Below are 14,761 nucleotides of genomic sequence, written 5' to 3'. Positions count from 1 at the left end.
AAATTTTTGGCTGAAAGAAGAGTGATGTTAGCCTTAGAAGTGAAATTATTATTTGAGATCTTATGTCCATGAAGCTTTTCTGCCCTCTGATAGTTTATTGTTTTTATTTATGGAATCATCTAGCACTCAGCTACAAATCTTGGGCTATAGAATCATTTCAGTATGAAGATTTCTTTTTGAGATTCAGAAATGAAATTTTTAAAAAATCAGAAAGGATAACTAATTTCACTTTGATGTATGTGTACAGATATGTACGAGTATCTGAACTTTTATTTTTTGACTGGAGTCTCATGAGATGTTGTGGTAGGTAGAATTCTAAAATAGCTCCCGCATTGTCCCTTTCTCTGTGTACACAATCTTCGCAATCTCTAGCATTGTTAATTTGCTGTTTTTTTTCTCCCTTGATTAGAGTGTTATATGGCACAGCTGACTTTAAGAAAGGGAGACTATCTGGATGGGCCTTACTGGAGGGAGGTGCGATTTGTTAGGACTGAGGCTGACTCTAGGAAGTGAGCATTGGCTCAGCTAACAGTCAGCAAGGAAATGGGGACCTCAGTCCTTCAACTTGAGACATCTAAATTCTGCCAACAAGAATGAGCTTGGAAGCAGGTTTTCCCCTAGAGCCTCCATATGAGCACTCAGCCTGGCCAATTTCAGTCCTTAGCAGAAAGCCCAGTCACATTGTGTTGGATTTTCTATAAAACTATGAGCTAATAAATGAGAGTCATTTTAAGCCTTTAACTTTATGGGAATTTGTTATGCAGTTTTAGAAAATGAAAATAGATGTATTTATTAGGGATCATTTTCTAACTTCAGCATTTATCTCTTCAATCTATTTACCAATGTTGCTTTATTCCTCTGTTCCTTTGCTTGTCTTGGAAGAAATAAGGCTTCGGTACAGTGAGAAGCAAAATCACAGTAATTCCCTCTACCCAGTCATGTCAGTGTGTGGGATGTTTTCCCAGCAAAGACTGAAAAAAAAATCTTTAAATTCTCTTCTTCATTAAGGTACTTAGGATTGAGTTCTGTGAAACTGTTATGAACAAATTTTGCTGTCTTCACTGCCATCAAAGGGTTTGGGATAATTCCTTTGAGATTCTTGAAATAAAACAGTATTTTGACTAAAAGAAAATCTATGTTAAGAACTCACCTGTGATGAGAAACACTATGAGAATAGCTAAGAAAGAAGTGAACCTAGGAGGTTACACATTTTCAGTTCAATTTCTTCCACAATTGAATTGTTTGCCCTATGTTTCCCTTTATTTTATCCATATGATTGGTAAATAGCCAAAATATTTTAACTAAAACAGAAAGAATAGTGATAATGTTTGAAATAGAAATTGAATTCTGGATAGCTGAAACTTTGGTTTCTGCTAAGGCAATTAATTAGGCAAACATTTTAAAAATAGACAAAACTGCATATCATTTAAGGTAAAAAACTACCATTTAATTATGGGCTAGAATCTTACATTTTTGTCCATCTTTAGGACTCTACAAGAAAGATTATCAAGCATCATTTTACATAATAAAACAAACAACTTTTCCACAGACTCCATTTATAATTTCAGCAGTGCTTTCTGGACTTTAATGCAAGTGCAAAGGGAATGTTCGTATTTCAAAATCTATTTATGCATTGAGGAGCTTCCACGTAACCTTCCATTGGAAAGGATGAATCTGCAACGTAATGACATGCTAGAAGGCAAATATCAAGAGAAGAATCTACTGTAGTAGAATTCTATAAATGCCTGGTTCTACAGGATGAACATGCTCAAACAAAATCATCTGCTCGTGGATTCAGATCAGTATTTGCTAGTACATAGATGTGTGAAAAGACATTTTCAAAGATAAAATACATAAAATTTAATCAATTTAGTCATAGGAAAAATTCACTTTGAAGCCATATTAAGCAATATGTTATCCCCCTGCAAAAGAAGTTTATTAATAGAGCTGTATTATAAAAAATACTTACCTGTTAGTAGTAGTAGGAGTAGTAGTAGTATATCTTGATTTTTGTCACTAAAAATGTGGGAATTTGTTCTCTTTCCTGATATATACAAACCTGCGTAATATCCTTGATTTTGCCATTTCGCTCACTATGCCTAAAATACCTACCATCCAGCCCATCTCAGATGTGTTAAGGACTCATTGTTTCTCATCTGGCTCCTGCACCCCTCTTCAGCCTTTGATACCATTTCTACCTTGCTAACTTCCTCCAGCCACATTGGTTTTTCTTCAGTTAATCAGAGCTAGGTCTTTCCTGCTGCAGGGCCATTACAACTGCTTTGTTTTTTGCTCAGATAACATTTCTGCATTCTACTGGCTCCCATTTAAATGTAATTTCCTCAAAGAAGCTTTCTGTCACCTACCCTGCTCCCTGCCAGTTAGGGCTGGTTCATCTTTGATAACTGCTTTATAAATCTTTCACTGGTCCTTCCTAGCATGTAAGAAAAACTCATGTAACTGTTTTTGGTACTAATTTTTGTTTAATTTCTGACTCATCCACTGGATCATAAGTTCCATTACAGCATGAACTGCATCTATGTTGTGAGCTGATATGTCCACACTGGTACATAATTAGCAATTCTATTTATGTGCACAGCCTGGCATATGGTTCTTGTTGAAAATCTCTTGAACGAATGTTGTGAGAATCTATGGCTGAAAACTCGACAGTGACTCTTCTAATAGCAAACATCAGGAATATTTCACTAGAGCAACTTGTAACGGTGGCCACTGGCAAAGCTTGACGACATAACTAAAGTATATAAACATATAATCACACAATAATTAAATTATTTATATCTAAATTCACCTGTTGGCTGATTGGTAAATAGGATGAAAGAAAGAATAAATTACAAATGTTTTCACAGCTAACTCATGTTCTGCTAATGAAGGTTCTAAGAATTGAGAGACAGTCTTGCAAATTCTGATGGGCTACTGAAAAGACCACTGGTTTCAACAAAACAAGAACTTGAAGATTAGCTAAAACCATCGTTTTCCTTATCCTTGTTCTTATCAATTGGGTTTACAGAACATCAATAGATTAATGGACTCTTATTCTGGGGTCAAATATGCTCTCATTTTGCCTGCTATCAATTTCTGTAATCATTAATCACAGAGATGTAAGGGAAATAGCACAATTCCTGGACTGTATGGAAGTGGAATCTCACTTCTCCCAGAACACAGCTGGCCAGACTATGGTTACTATAAAATATCTGTGCAGGAGTACATGAGGCTGTATGTCCTATGGAAAGAAACTTCTAGTTTAATTAATCTATAGAAAACAGAATTTAAACTACCACCATCTTCCCGTAATGCGGATCCATTAACAGTTAACAGTGCACAAGTCCAATGAAAGTTCACAACCTATATGTCTGCATACAGTCATGCATTGCTTAACAACAAGGATACATTCTGAGAAATGTGTTGTTAGGCAATTTTGTCATTAGGCGATTTCATCGTTGTGCGAACATCATAGAGTGTGCTTACACAAAGCTAGCTGGTGTAGCTTACTATACACCTAGGCAATACTGTATAGCATAATGCTCCTAGTCTACAAGCCTACACAGAGTTTTACTGTGGTGAATAACCATAGGCAATTGTAACACAGTGGTAATCATTTGTGTATCTGAACATAAAAAGGTATAGTAAAAATACAAGAGTATTATAATTATACGGGATCACTATTTTATATGTAGTCTGTCCTTGACCGAAACATTATGATGTGGCCCACAACTATACTTAAAGTTATACATCACCCTAAAATATGTTAAATAAAATGTGTTTTCTCCTCCAACCTTGGCAAATGTTTCTTCATAGCAATCAATAAGACCAGCTGCAAATTTAGAATTCTTGGACACTGTGGACTTTTTCACTGGAATGTGGCAGCATAGGGAAGCCATTTTCTTCCCATTCCCAACTTCATCCTCCAATCCAGGAAACTTACACCTTTGTGTGTGGACACAGCAGTTTGCATGTCCAAGCATAACTCACACCACACTTCAGCAAGTCACCAATCTTTGACCACTCCTGCCAAGGCACAGTGTGTACACATCTGGCACACAGTCTATTCCTGAGAGAGTAGGTTTGGAGAAGAAACTCATCTAGCTCCAGAAGGGGTTCTGAACCTTGTGGACAGAGAATTCCAGGATCCCATATAGTCTAGAACATGGGAAAACAATTTCTGTAAAGGTCCAAATAATAGTTTAGGCTCTGCAGGCCATATCTCTTATAACCACTCAGCTCTGCTATTGTAGCATGAAAGCAACCATAGGCAAAACATAAATGAATGGACATGGCTGTGTTCCAATAAAATTTTATTTAAGAACAAAGTTTGTAAATGCAAAGGGCTCTAGATTGTGGAAGCAGCTTCTGTGTAATCTCTCAGGGGCCTTGACACTGGCCTAGGCATAGCAGACCTGGGAATTCTCCTGGAAAATTGGCACCTTTGGGTGGGATAGGGCACATGTGCCCTAGTTTGCCAACTGCTGGTTGAGAAGTCCTGGTTTTCAGTCCACACTGATTTGTAACAAAAAAGAAAGAAAATGAAGAGATGGACCAAAAGAGGGAAGATGACATTTATTAGCAATAAGTAATGGTGTGTGTGGCCTAGCATTGACTAGCCCTACCATTGAGAAATACCTGGATATCCAAACTAGAGATGATGGACCGTGGTTTGGACTAGAGAACTAGAATGGGAGTTAGTGAAAATGGTCAGACCCTGGATGTAATTTGCAGTTAAGCCAGCAGGATTTTCTGATGGAGTGTATGTGGATGTGAGACACAGAGAAACCTTGCAATCACTTTGTCTGGAGCTTCTTGCCCTGGAATCTATATTCACTTCCTAAGGCTGCCATCCCAAAGCACCACAAACTAGGTGGCATAAAACAACAGAAATATGTTATTTCACAGTTATAGTGGCTAAAATTCTGAAATCAAGGTGTCAGCCAGATCATGCTCTTTTGGAAGGCACCGGGGGGGATCTTCCTTTGCCATTTCCAGCATCTGGTGGTTATTAGCAATCCTTGGTGTTTGTTGGCTTGTAGATGCATCAGTCCAATCTCTGCCTTCATCATCACATGGTATTTTCCCTGTGTGTCTGTGTCTCTTCTTCTCTTCTTATTATGCCAATCATATTGGGTTTAGGATGTCCTTCCTTCTTCCTTTCCAGTATGACTTCATTTTAATTTGCATCTGCAATGACCATGTTTCCAAATAAGGTCACATTTACAGGTACCCAGGGTTAGAACTTGAACATATTATTTGGGGGACACAATTAACTCATAATACAGTCCATAACTGGACTGCAGTCACTCATGACGTTTCTGAAATTTGTGTCATCAAAGAGTTCACATTTCAGAACTGGAGCCCAACACTTTCATTAGATTCTTGAATGTGTATGGACCTCAACAAATCAAAGATCTAATTTAATTTTCCCTTTTAAGTATGTCTGAGCTCCAAAGTAGTCAAGTATCTTGAAGAAGCCCTTGACTAAATTGCAGTAGACCTACGGCAAGCATCATCTAACTTTTCTAGAATCTTTCCATGACTCCTTTTTTGGTTGGTGATATGGAAAAAATCATAATACAAAAAGATGCTCTATTACCTCACAAGATAATATGTAAGTGTTTTATGTTTCCAGCCTGTCTTTAAATGTTCCAGATGTGACTTCACTGCTGGGTGGAGTTCAGTTATAACCCATGGTAAAACAACAACAACAACAACAAAAAGTGCAATTTTACAAAGCTTGAGACAGCGTGTGTGCCTGATGGACTTAGTCATGCTGACGTATACAGTTTGGAAATGTATACAATACTGCTCTCTTGCTCAGTCCAGGCACTGGGAATTAGGAGAAGTCATTCTTGTGCCCGATAGGTGACATTAGTATCAAAGTGGAGGTGGGGAGAGAGAGAAAAGTATTATTAGCTTTAAAAATGATTTTCTTTTTCTTTCTCAGTCAGGGGGTCTTCTAACCAGGCTTCTGTTCTCTTGCATGTCTTCAGCCACATTTTCATTCTATTCAGGTCTCTCCAGGGCTTACTTGTAAGACTGGCTGTTGTGATGGTAACACGCCCCCTTTCTGCTTCACTGTCTCTGAGCTCCTGTGTGTTGGTTATTTTTCTTACTTATTTCATTATTATTAGTTTTTTTTAGAGACTGAGTCTCACTCTGTTGCCCAGGCTGGAGTGCAGTGGCAGGATCATAGCTCACTGTAACCTTGAGCTCCTGGGCTCGCGCAATCCTCATGCCTCAGCCTTCTGGGTAGCTAGGACTATAGGTGTGTGGCATCAAGCCTAGCAAATATCCTGTATGTCAGATGTCTCTGACACTTATGCAACAGACTGTGTGTCTTGGGTTCTTCAGATCAGGACTGGGCTCTCATTCCCTAGGACAGGAAGTCACACTTGTGCTTCGTTTGTAACAAATAAGAAAATAAAGATAGAGGCAAAAAAGAGGAACGTGCCACTTATTACCAATGAGTAATGATGCAGCCTAGCACGGATTGAGGGAGAAAAATGTTACTAAGTGATCTTCCTTTCCTGATTGTGTAGTTGAAAATATGGCTTATTTTTTTGGTTTATGCTTCCCAAATAAATTGTAGAAATTGGCTGAAAATACCTAGGAGATGGCAGAGCTATAATTCACTTTTTAAAATGACTGGCAAAACATTGCAATTTTACTAATGTTCTTTTTTATTACCAAGGAAGACAAGAAATGATTTTTCAAAATAATGCAAATACTCAAAAGAAACAACTATTTTAAACATTGTTACTTTAATTTATTATAATTATTAATCAAATAATCAGTCTTTAATGATACTTGTTCACTGTGACTGTCTTAGGCAATCCTGAAAACACTTAACATCTCTGTCTCTTTACTATTAGGAAATTACTGTGCCTCTAACCTCCTGAGAAAATCCCCAAACCATTGCAGGAGCATTCTACTGATTGGACTCCCTGCTACTAAAAACAGGTTTCTCTGCTCAGCCTTCCTCCTTGGTCTGCAATCTTGTCTTCAAGATAGAAGCCTTTCCCTAGTCAAGGCTAATCCCTTGGTAATTGGAGTCCCATGGTCTTCTGGAGAACTGTAACAGCCAGTCACTCCTGCTCTGAAATTGTTCACCTGTTTTTCTCTCAAGGCCTTTTCTCTTCATTGTATAAGCATAGCTATGTCCCTTTCTTCTTGTATAACAGACATCCCTGTTTACCTCAAGTCATCTCCCTATACCTGTCTTCATAGTCAAGTTTTATTAAAAACAACAAATTTTACTTTGTGTATACTTTTATATAATATTAATTATACTCAGAAGATTATCCATTGCAACCCCACCATCCATTACAAATCACTTTCTGTCTAAAGTCACAGTGGTCTCTAAATAACACACAATAGAAGCTTTTGCAAACAATTATTTTACCTAATTTTTGTGTGTGTCAGATTTGACACTGATTTTACCCCTCTTTTAAACTCTCCTTCTCTTTGGCTCAGGTTATCCATTTAGCCTCCATGACCCGTGGTTGAGGGGCCTCTGCCTCCTTGTCACTGCTGAGAGGGACGTGAAACTTGGTTCCCCACATAATCACCTCTGACACCACAGGGAACATGGCCTAATTACTGCTGTGTGATGGTAAAAATCCTGACTCCACTCTAGGCCTCCTCTGACACCCCCTGCAGGGAGAAGAGGGGTGTCTCCTGACAGCCAGGTGAGGATGGAAGACCCAGTGACCTGGAACACTGTGTGGTGGGGAGGGGCAGTGGCTGGAAGGATTAAAGTCCTGAGCCGTTTCATCTTAACTTTGAATTTGTAATACTTACAGCCTTGCTTAGAGTAATCACTCCACTGGTAGGAGTTGAAGGAATTAATACATTAATGTATCAATTTCTATATTAGTTTTCAATCACATCATAACAAATTACTATAAACTACTGACTCAAAAGCCACAAAAATATATGATGTCTCAGTTCTGTAGATCAGAAGTCTAGATGCAGCATGGTTCAGCTCGGTCTTCTTTTTAGAATCCCAAAAGGGAAAAATCTAGGTTTTGCCAGGGCTGCAGTCCCTTCTGGAGGCTCTGGGGAAGAATCCACTTCCAGGATCCTTCAGCTGGTTGGCTGAATTGACTGCCTTGCAGTTACAAGACTGAGGTTCCAATTTCCTTGCTGTCTGTCAGCCAGGGACCAGTTTGTTCTTAGAGGCAGCCACAATGGTTTTCATGTTTTTGACGTGGCCTGCTCACAACAATGGCAGGTCATGTCTTCTCATTTTTCAAACCTTTTCAACTTCACCTTCTGCCACATTTCTTGCATGGACTATTCTACCTTCCTCTTCTGCTATGTGATTACATTGAGCAAGCCTGATTCAGAAACTTAATTATAGAAGAAGGCTTGTGAATGGCATTCAAGATGGGGCTAAACTGGTGGAGAAATAATATCTCAAAATTTTGCATGAAAGAAAAATCACTTGAAATTAACTTTAGGAAATGCCGTCTACTTATCCACTCCTTGGAGATTCACAGAGTGCTTAGCACATGTACTAGTTAGGGTGATTGAAGCCATCTGCTATAACAAGCATCTCTAACTTCTTAGTGGCTTCACACAAGCAAGGTTTCACTTGGGTTATAAGACGTGGTCTTTTGTGTGGTGATTTAAAGATATGGCTCCTTCCATTTTCTGGTAACTTCATCTTCTAGAGCTTCCTTGAAGTTCTCTAAGAGATGCTCTGAATTCAGCTTCCCAAGGAGTGAAGAGTGAAAAGATAATGAGGTGGCATGTTTGATGGTCAGGCTTGAAAATGGCACATATCACTCTGCCCAGATTCTATGGGACAGAATCAGTCCCATAGCCCCAATCTAAAAATAAAGCAGCTGGAAAATGTAATATTCCTGTGTGTCTCGGAATAGAAAATGGAATTGGCCAGCACCCACCCACCCACTCTCTGGTATGAACCTGTAAAAGTTCAGAGAAGCCCTGCAGTAACTCGTCTGTTAAACTTTGTTTGGATTCGTGCTTTTTGAATTTAAATGACTGTAAATTTTTATTCTGAAATAGATAACTACTACTAATTCCCATAATCGGTCTTATGAAGAATATAACTTTGGAAATTTGGTTGTAGGCATCTCTTTTAACAACTTTGGGAGATACGCTTTTAGACCACTGGGCTGTTAAATGAGGACTTAGAAATCTTAGGCCTAAATGAGTAAATATTTTTAAGATAGCATATTTTACATTTAGCATATAACTCCTTTTCATATATGAGATAATCTTATTACAGAATATTCCAACTTCACTAATCCAGTGATCTCAAACCTAGACATTTCTGAAAGTAAGCATGATTTCCATTGAATATGAGAAGTGACCATTGCTCTCTTTTTAACAGAATTTATTGTATAATTCAGAAGATCTTTCTCTTAACTGTTAAGAAGAAGTCTTTAAAAATTAGAAAGTATTTAAAGAGCAAAAATCTGGTCTTATGGAAAGAAACCCTGTAGAAAAATAAGATAATGTTTGTTTTTCTAGAACAGAGAGAATAATTCATTTCTTTTGACATAAATGTATAATAATATCATATTGAAAGATCATTGAAGATAAGGTGTAGGCTCAGAGCAGGAAAGGCAAGTGCAGTGATGTGAGGGGTAATGGTTGCTGTCTTGTTGATCTGAACATGACGCTGGATTAAAAAACAGAATAATTAAAAAATTTTTAAAGATAAAATAAAGGGAAAAATCACATGAAATGTGCCCCCTTATAAACTTTGCTCACTTTTTGATTTTCTTGTCTCACTACTTAAATAGGTATAAGGTTTCTGGTGGTCATAGGGAGAGAGAGTGTCTCTGCCACATCAGTTATCTTCCAAAAGAGGTCTGCAAATTGTGATACACTTTGAAAATTTTCCACTCAGAAACTCCCAACTTTCACCCCTAAAAAAATTCTTCCACATGAAACCTTTATGTCCTCAATGTCCTTCTCCTATCCATGGATTTTTATACCACTTTGGAAAAAGTGTCCCTTGGAAGCTGAACAGTTCCATCATGGGTCAAACTTACTGTTAATGGCTCACAATTACGAGGAAAAAAAACTTAAAAATTTTGACTAGTTAATGCTAATGTAGATCTTGTCACATCTTTATATAAGCAAATGCCCTAGGATTTTGCCTTGAGGATAGACTAGTAGTCTAGGTGCTTAATTCCCCCAGAGTAAAAAATTAACATTTGTTTCATGGACAAGAGTCATTATCTAGCTATTTTATAAAATTTTAGGCATATTGCTCATTGTTACCCAAACTGGTAGCATGTTGAAGCAACCACTATGATAAAAGCAGACAAAATGACACAATTGTTTGGAGAATGAAATTTGGTCTGGTCTCCAGCTGAAGGAAGGATCATAAATGATTCTTGTCAGTTGGAGGCTCCTAGAGCAAGCTCCTTACCTGCTGAGCAGTTTTGTACTAATTAACAGTTAGTCCAGGTTTAAGATATGGGAAAGGGATGAGTAGCCTAGGCTCTACAGACCACATGGCCCAAGTACTGATAGGACTTTGTACATAATAGAACATTTATTAAACAAACATAGATTCTTCCTGAATCATAGATTCCTTATCCCATCAGTGTTTGCCAGCATGATGAAAATGAGCCAATACAGAAAGTGATGATGTTTACTCTGGAGGGATTTAATGGCTGAAGTATCAAGGTAATTTCCTTATTTCTATTATGAAACCACCTCTAGAAATAATTGAGGGAGGAACTATATTTGATGGGTGGCAAATACGTCTGGTCTTTCTCTCGTAAACATAACCCTTGCCACTCAAAATGTGATCCCTGGGACTGGGTGCGGTAGTTCACACCTGTAATCCCAGCACTTTGGGAAGCCGAGGCGGGCAGATCACGAGGTTGGGAGATTGAGACCGCCCTGGCTAACACGGTGAAAACCCATCTCTACTAAAAATACAAAAACAAAATTAGCTGGGCGTGGTGGCGGGCGCCTGTAGTCCCAGCTACTCGGGAGGCTGAGATGGGAGAATGACTTGAACCCAGGAGGTGGAATTTACAGTGAGCTGAGATCGCGCCACTGCACTCCAGCCTGGGCTACAGAGCAAGACTCCGTCTCAGAAAAAGAAAAAGTGATTCCTGAGTCAGCAGCCTCAGCATCACCAAAGAACTTGTTCAAAATGCAGAATTTCAGGCTACATATTGGCCATTGAAATTACAATCTGCAGTTTAACAAGGTTTCTAGGTGATAGAATATACAGAAAGTTAGAGAATGCACTGCAGGTATGTACACCCTCATGCATGCACACATGTGTACACACACACACACACACAAGTTTTGAAAGCATCGTATCTGAACTATGCCAAATCCACTGCAGTTTGGGGTAAAAAATGAGACAGCTAGGAGACCTATGGGTTTCATATCTCCTTGCAGATTTTATCCTACCACTCACATTGAATGCTAAGACATCAGGTAGTTCCCCAGAAGCCAGCCAGCATTGCACCTTGCCTCACAGGTCACCAATACCTCTGTGGGAGCTTTCTGAGAGCCAGGGCCTCAACAGTAATGTGAGCTACGCTGGAGGTCAGGGAGCTCTCAGTCTCATTGCTTTTCTCTTTATTTTTTCTCTGGATAAACAGAGGATTTTGGTCTCTTGGGCTGTCAATCCAACTTCTTCAACAAGCACCAATTCTTTTTTTAAAAAAGAAGAAGAAGTAGGAAGGGGAGGGCAGGAATGAAGTAGAGAACAGTCAAAGCAAATATCACACAAAGTAAACTGAATGGTATATATAATCCAATAAAAAGAAAGAACACTGGAGGGGTGGGGGAAGGATTTTGCAGGTCTAAAATGTGGAGTGACTGAGTAGCAGTGCTAGTGATCAAAACTGTTAAAAGAAAAACGGTATTTTTCAGCTGTGGTTTCTGAAATTTACCCCTTCTTTGTTAGATAGTTAATTAAATGGAAGGTGATTCTTCTAGTTTAGATTTTATGTTACCATATATAAATTAACATTTTTCTTACATTCTGCTGTTAAGTTTTATGAACTAGTTTATGTTAAGTGGAGTAGTGAGTTTCTAAAATTTGTGCATCAACTGAACTGTGTTTTTTTGGTACATAATATAAAACTATATTTTCATCAGTATCAGCAGTATTGTGGCTCAGAAAACCATACCCCAAAATATGGTTCTTTGACTCGCTGAGCTAAAGAAGCAGCCACAGGGTCTCTCTGATCTTCCTCCTTCTCCCGTTCTTCAATCCTCTGTCTCTCTCAAAGCACAGGATAAGGTTGTTCTCTGAAGTTCTCTTATCTACCTAGAAACTGGACCCACCAAAGAGGAACACAGTTGCCTTCAATCAGCCCTGTGAAATGCCATTAACCAGAGAAAATTAAGAGACATGTCACAGAGAAAAACTAAAAATTAAACACCACATCTACAGCCTAGAGGAACTTTGTACCAAGCTATTATCTGTTCTCTGGTCCCATTCAATTCCCAAAGAGAAACACTTGCTAACCATTATCTGAGCATTAGACCCATTCATTCCATTATCTGAGCATTAGACCCATTCATTCCCCCTAAAAATCATTTATCACTCCTCAAAAAGGCCACATTACTCTCATCTCCCCTTCCTCTCTGACAGAAGGGTATGTAAGCATCTATACCTCACTGGGTTGTTAGGAAATCATTCTGTTGCAATTGCCCTGTGCTTATGCATGTTAAATCAATGTGTATGCCTTTTTCTTCTATTAATCTGCCTATTGTCAGTTCATTTTCAGTAGATCTTCTGAAGGCAGAGAAGCAGATTATATTGAAGAACTCATTGATTTCACCATTTTCCCAGCTTCAGCTGCTTTATCTAGTTTATTTCTCACCTCTGGTCCTTTCAACTCTATATATACTGCCACTGTGGCTAGTCCTCTGGATACCGGTGGAAGAGTTAGTATAATATTATATCTCACTCTTTGCATGGTACTTTTTTCAATAGACTCTGGGAATTAGTATCCTTATTATGGCAAACCAAGATTTGGTTTTAGGGGATTCCTACATTATAAATCATCACAGACAAATTGCTATCTAAGGATTCTTCAACACTGAAATCTTATAATTCCATCATTTTTAAATTGCTTAATTCTTCAGAATTCTAGTTTCCCACTGGTAAAATAGGAGTAAGTACATTTGTATTTTAAACTGTTCTAATAAGATTTGTTTTCCTGGAGAGGGTGGTAGTTTCAAAATTTCTACCTAACAAATTACACATTTCATTCAGAAGGCCAGTATAGATCAGTGGTATTTTGTCCTTGAGATTGCCCAAGATTAAGTTTCAGAGATCTTCCTTTTTGCTACTGAAGCAAGGATTATTTCCCTCCTCTCCCACCACCCTGCTCTTGCTGTTCCCTTCCAAATAGCCTTGCCTCCAGAGATTGCAGAAATTTACAACCCGAAGGGACCAATGTTTCAAGGTTAATGCAGTCAATCCTGACATTCTTCTTGAAAAATTTTCCATCTCTCTATACAGCAACAGTTAGTGCTGGTCAGACATCAAACATTCCTGTGGCCATAAAGCCTGCTTATTTTTTATTCCTTCTCTTCTTTTCTCATGAGAATAGGATTCTTTCTAGAGGGCATTTATCACTGCTGGCTCAGAAATATAATAAAAACTATAAAATACATAAGGATGCTGCAGGAAACCACTTGCCAGGTCGCAGATGTAAAATATCCCTGTAGTATCACCAAGAAACAGCCTGGATCTTCACAGACAGGCATGTCTTTCATGTGAATGGCACACTCAAGAACCCTTTGGAAGATGCTTCTGCTGGAGCTTGTGGGGTTGACTTGGTGCTGCGGTTGGAGTGTGCTCCGTGATTCCATGGTGGCCAGGAAGCCAGGGAAGGCTGTCCAAGCAATTCTCTACTATGTTGGTTTCTTAGTATGTTAATAAATTTTCCATTTAGCAGGACTCTTCTCTGATTTCTAATCCCTTTCACAGTCAGGATAATTAACAATGCTTATACTTTTTACTTCAAAATAAAAGCTTTCGACTTTTCTGACCCACTTCATATCTGCTGTGTTGCTTGATTCTCTGAGGCAGTAGGACTCGTGTTAGGATATTTCATTTCAGATGAATACATTGAGGGTCAGAGATATTTAGTGATTTCCTAAGTTCACACTGAGCAGAAACAGAATTAATGTCTTTGATACTATACTACAGAGATTACTGTCTGCACTTTGAAATCATAGGTTTGGGATTAGAATTTTCACTTACACTCGTTCCGAGACCTTGGACAAGTTGCTTAAGGGGTCTCTGTTCCATTTCCTCATTTGTAAGATGGGACTAATAATAGTTCTGTCTCCTGGCTTTTTGTAACATCTAGCATGGCATATTTCACAGAGGTAGCATGGGCTGGCTGCTCGATGCTGCTCTTTTTCCAAACTGTAATCTCTATTTGATCCTGGCATTACCTCTGGAATCATACTGCAGTCGCTGGTCTGCTCACACTTCTGAAAGGAGTTCCCACTGGCCACTAGAAGTCCTCTAAATTATGCTGCCACCCTCCCATATAAAGAAGACTAGAAAGGGGGCAAGGCAGAAGAGAAGATCCTTTCTGTGTGCTTAAAAGTGGCTGGATAGAATTAAAGGTCTAGAAGGGTCATGGTGGCCTTTTCCTCACAATCCAGATCACCTCCTCACACAGGTGCTTAATTCACTGCACTTGCTTATTTTTCCCCAGCCATTTTCCTGGGCATCAATATCAGTTCAGAAGAGAAGCTGTGCACCCACCCA

Source organism: Hylobates moloch, unplaced genomic scaffold (assembly GCF_009828535.3).
Source record: "Hylobates moloch isolate HMO894 unplaced genomic scaffold, HMol_V3 SCAFFOLD_17, whole genome shotgun sequence".
Classification (NCBI taxonomy): domain Eukaryota; kingdom Metazoa; phylum Chordata; class Mammalia; order Primates; family Hylobatidae; genus Hylobates; species Hylobates moloch.
This window is presented reverse-complemented; position numbering follows the sequence as displayed.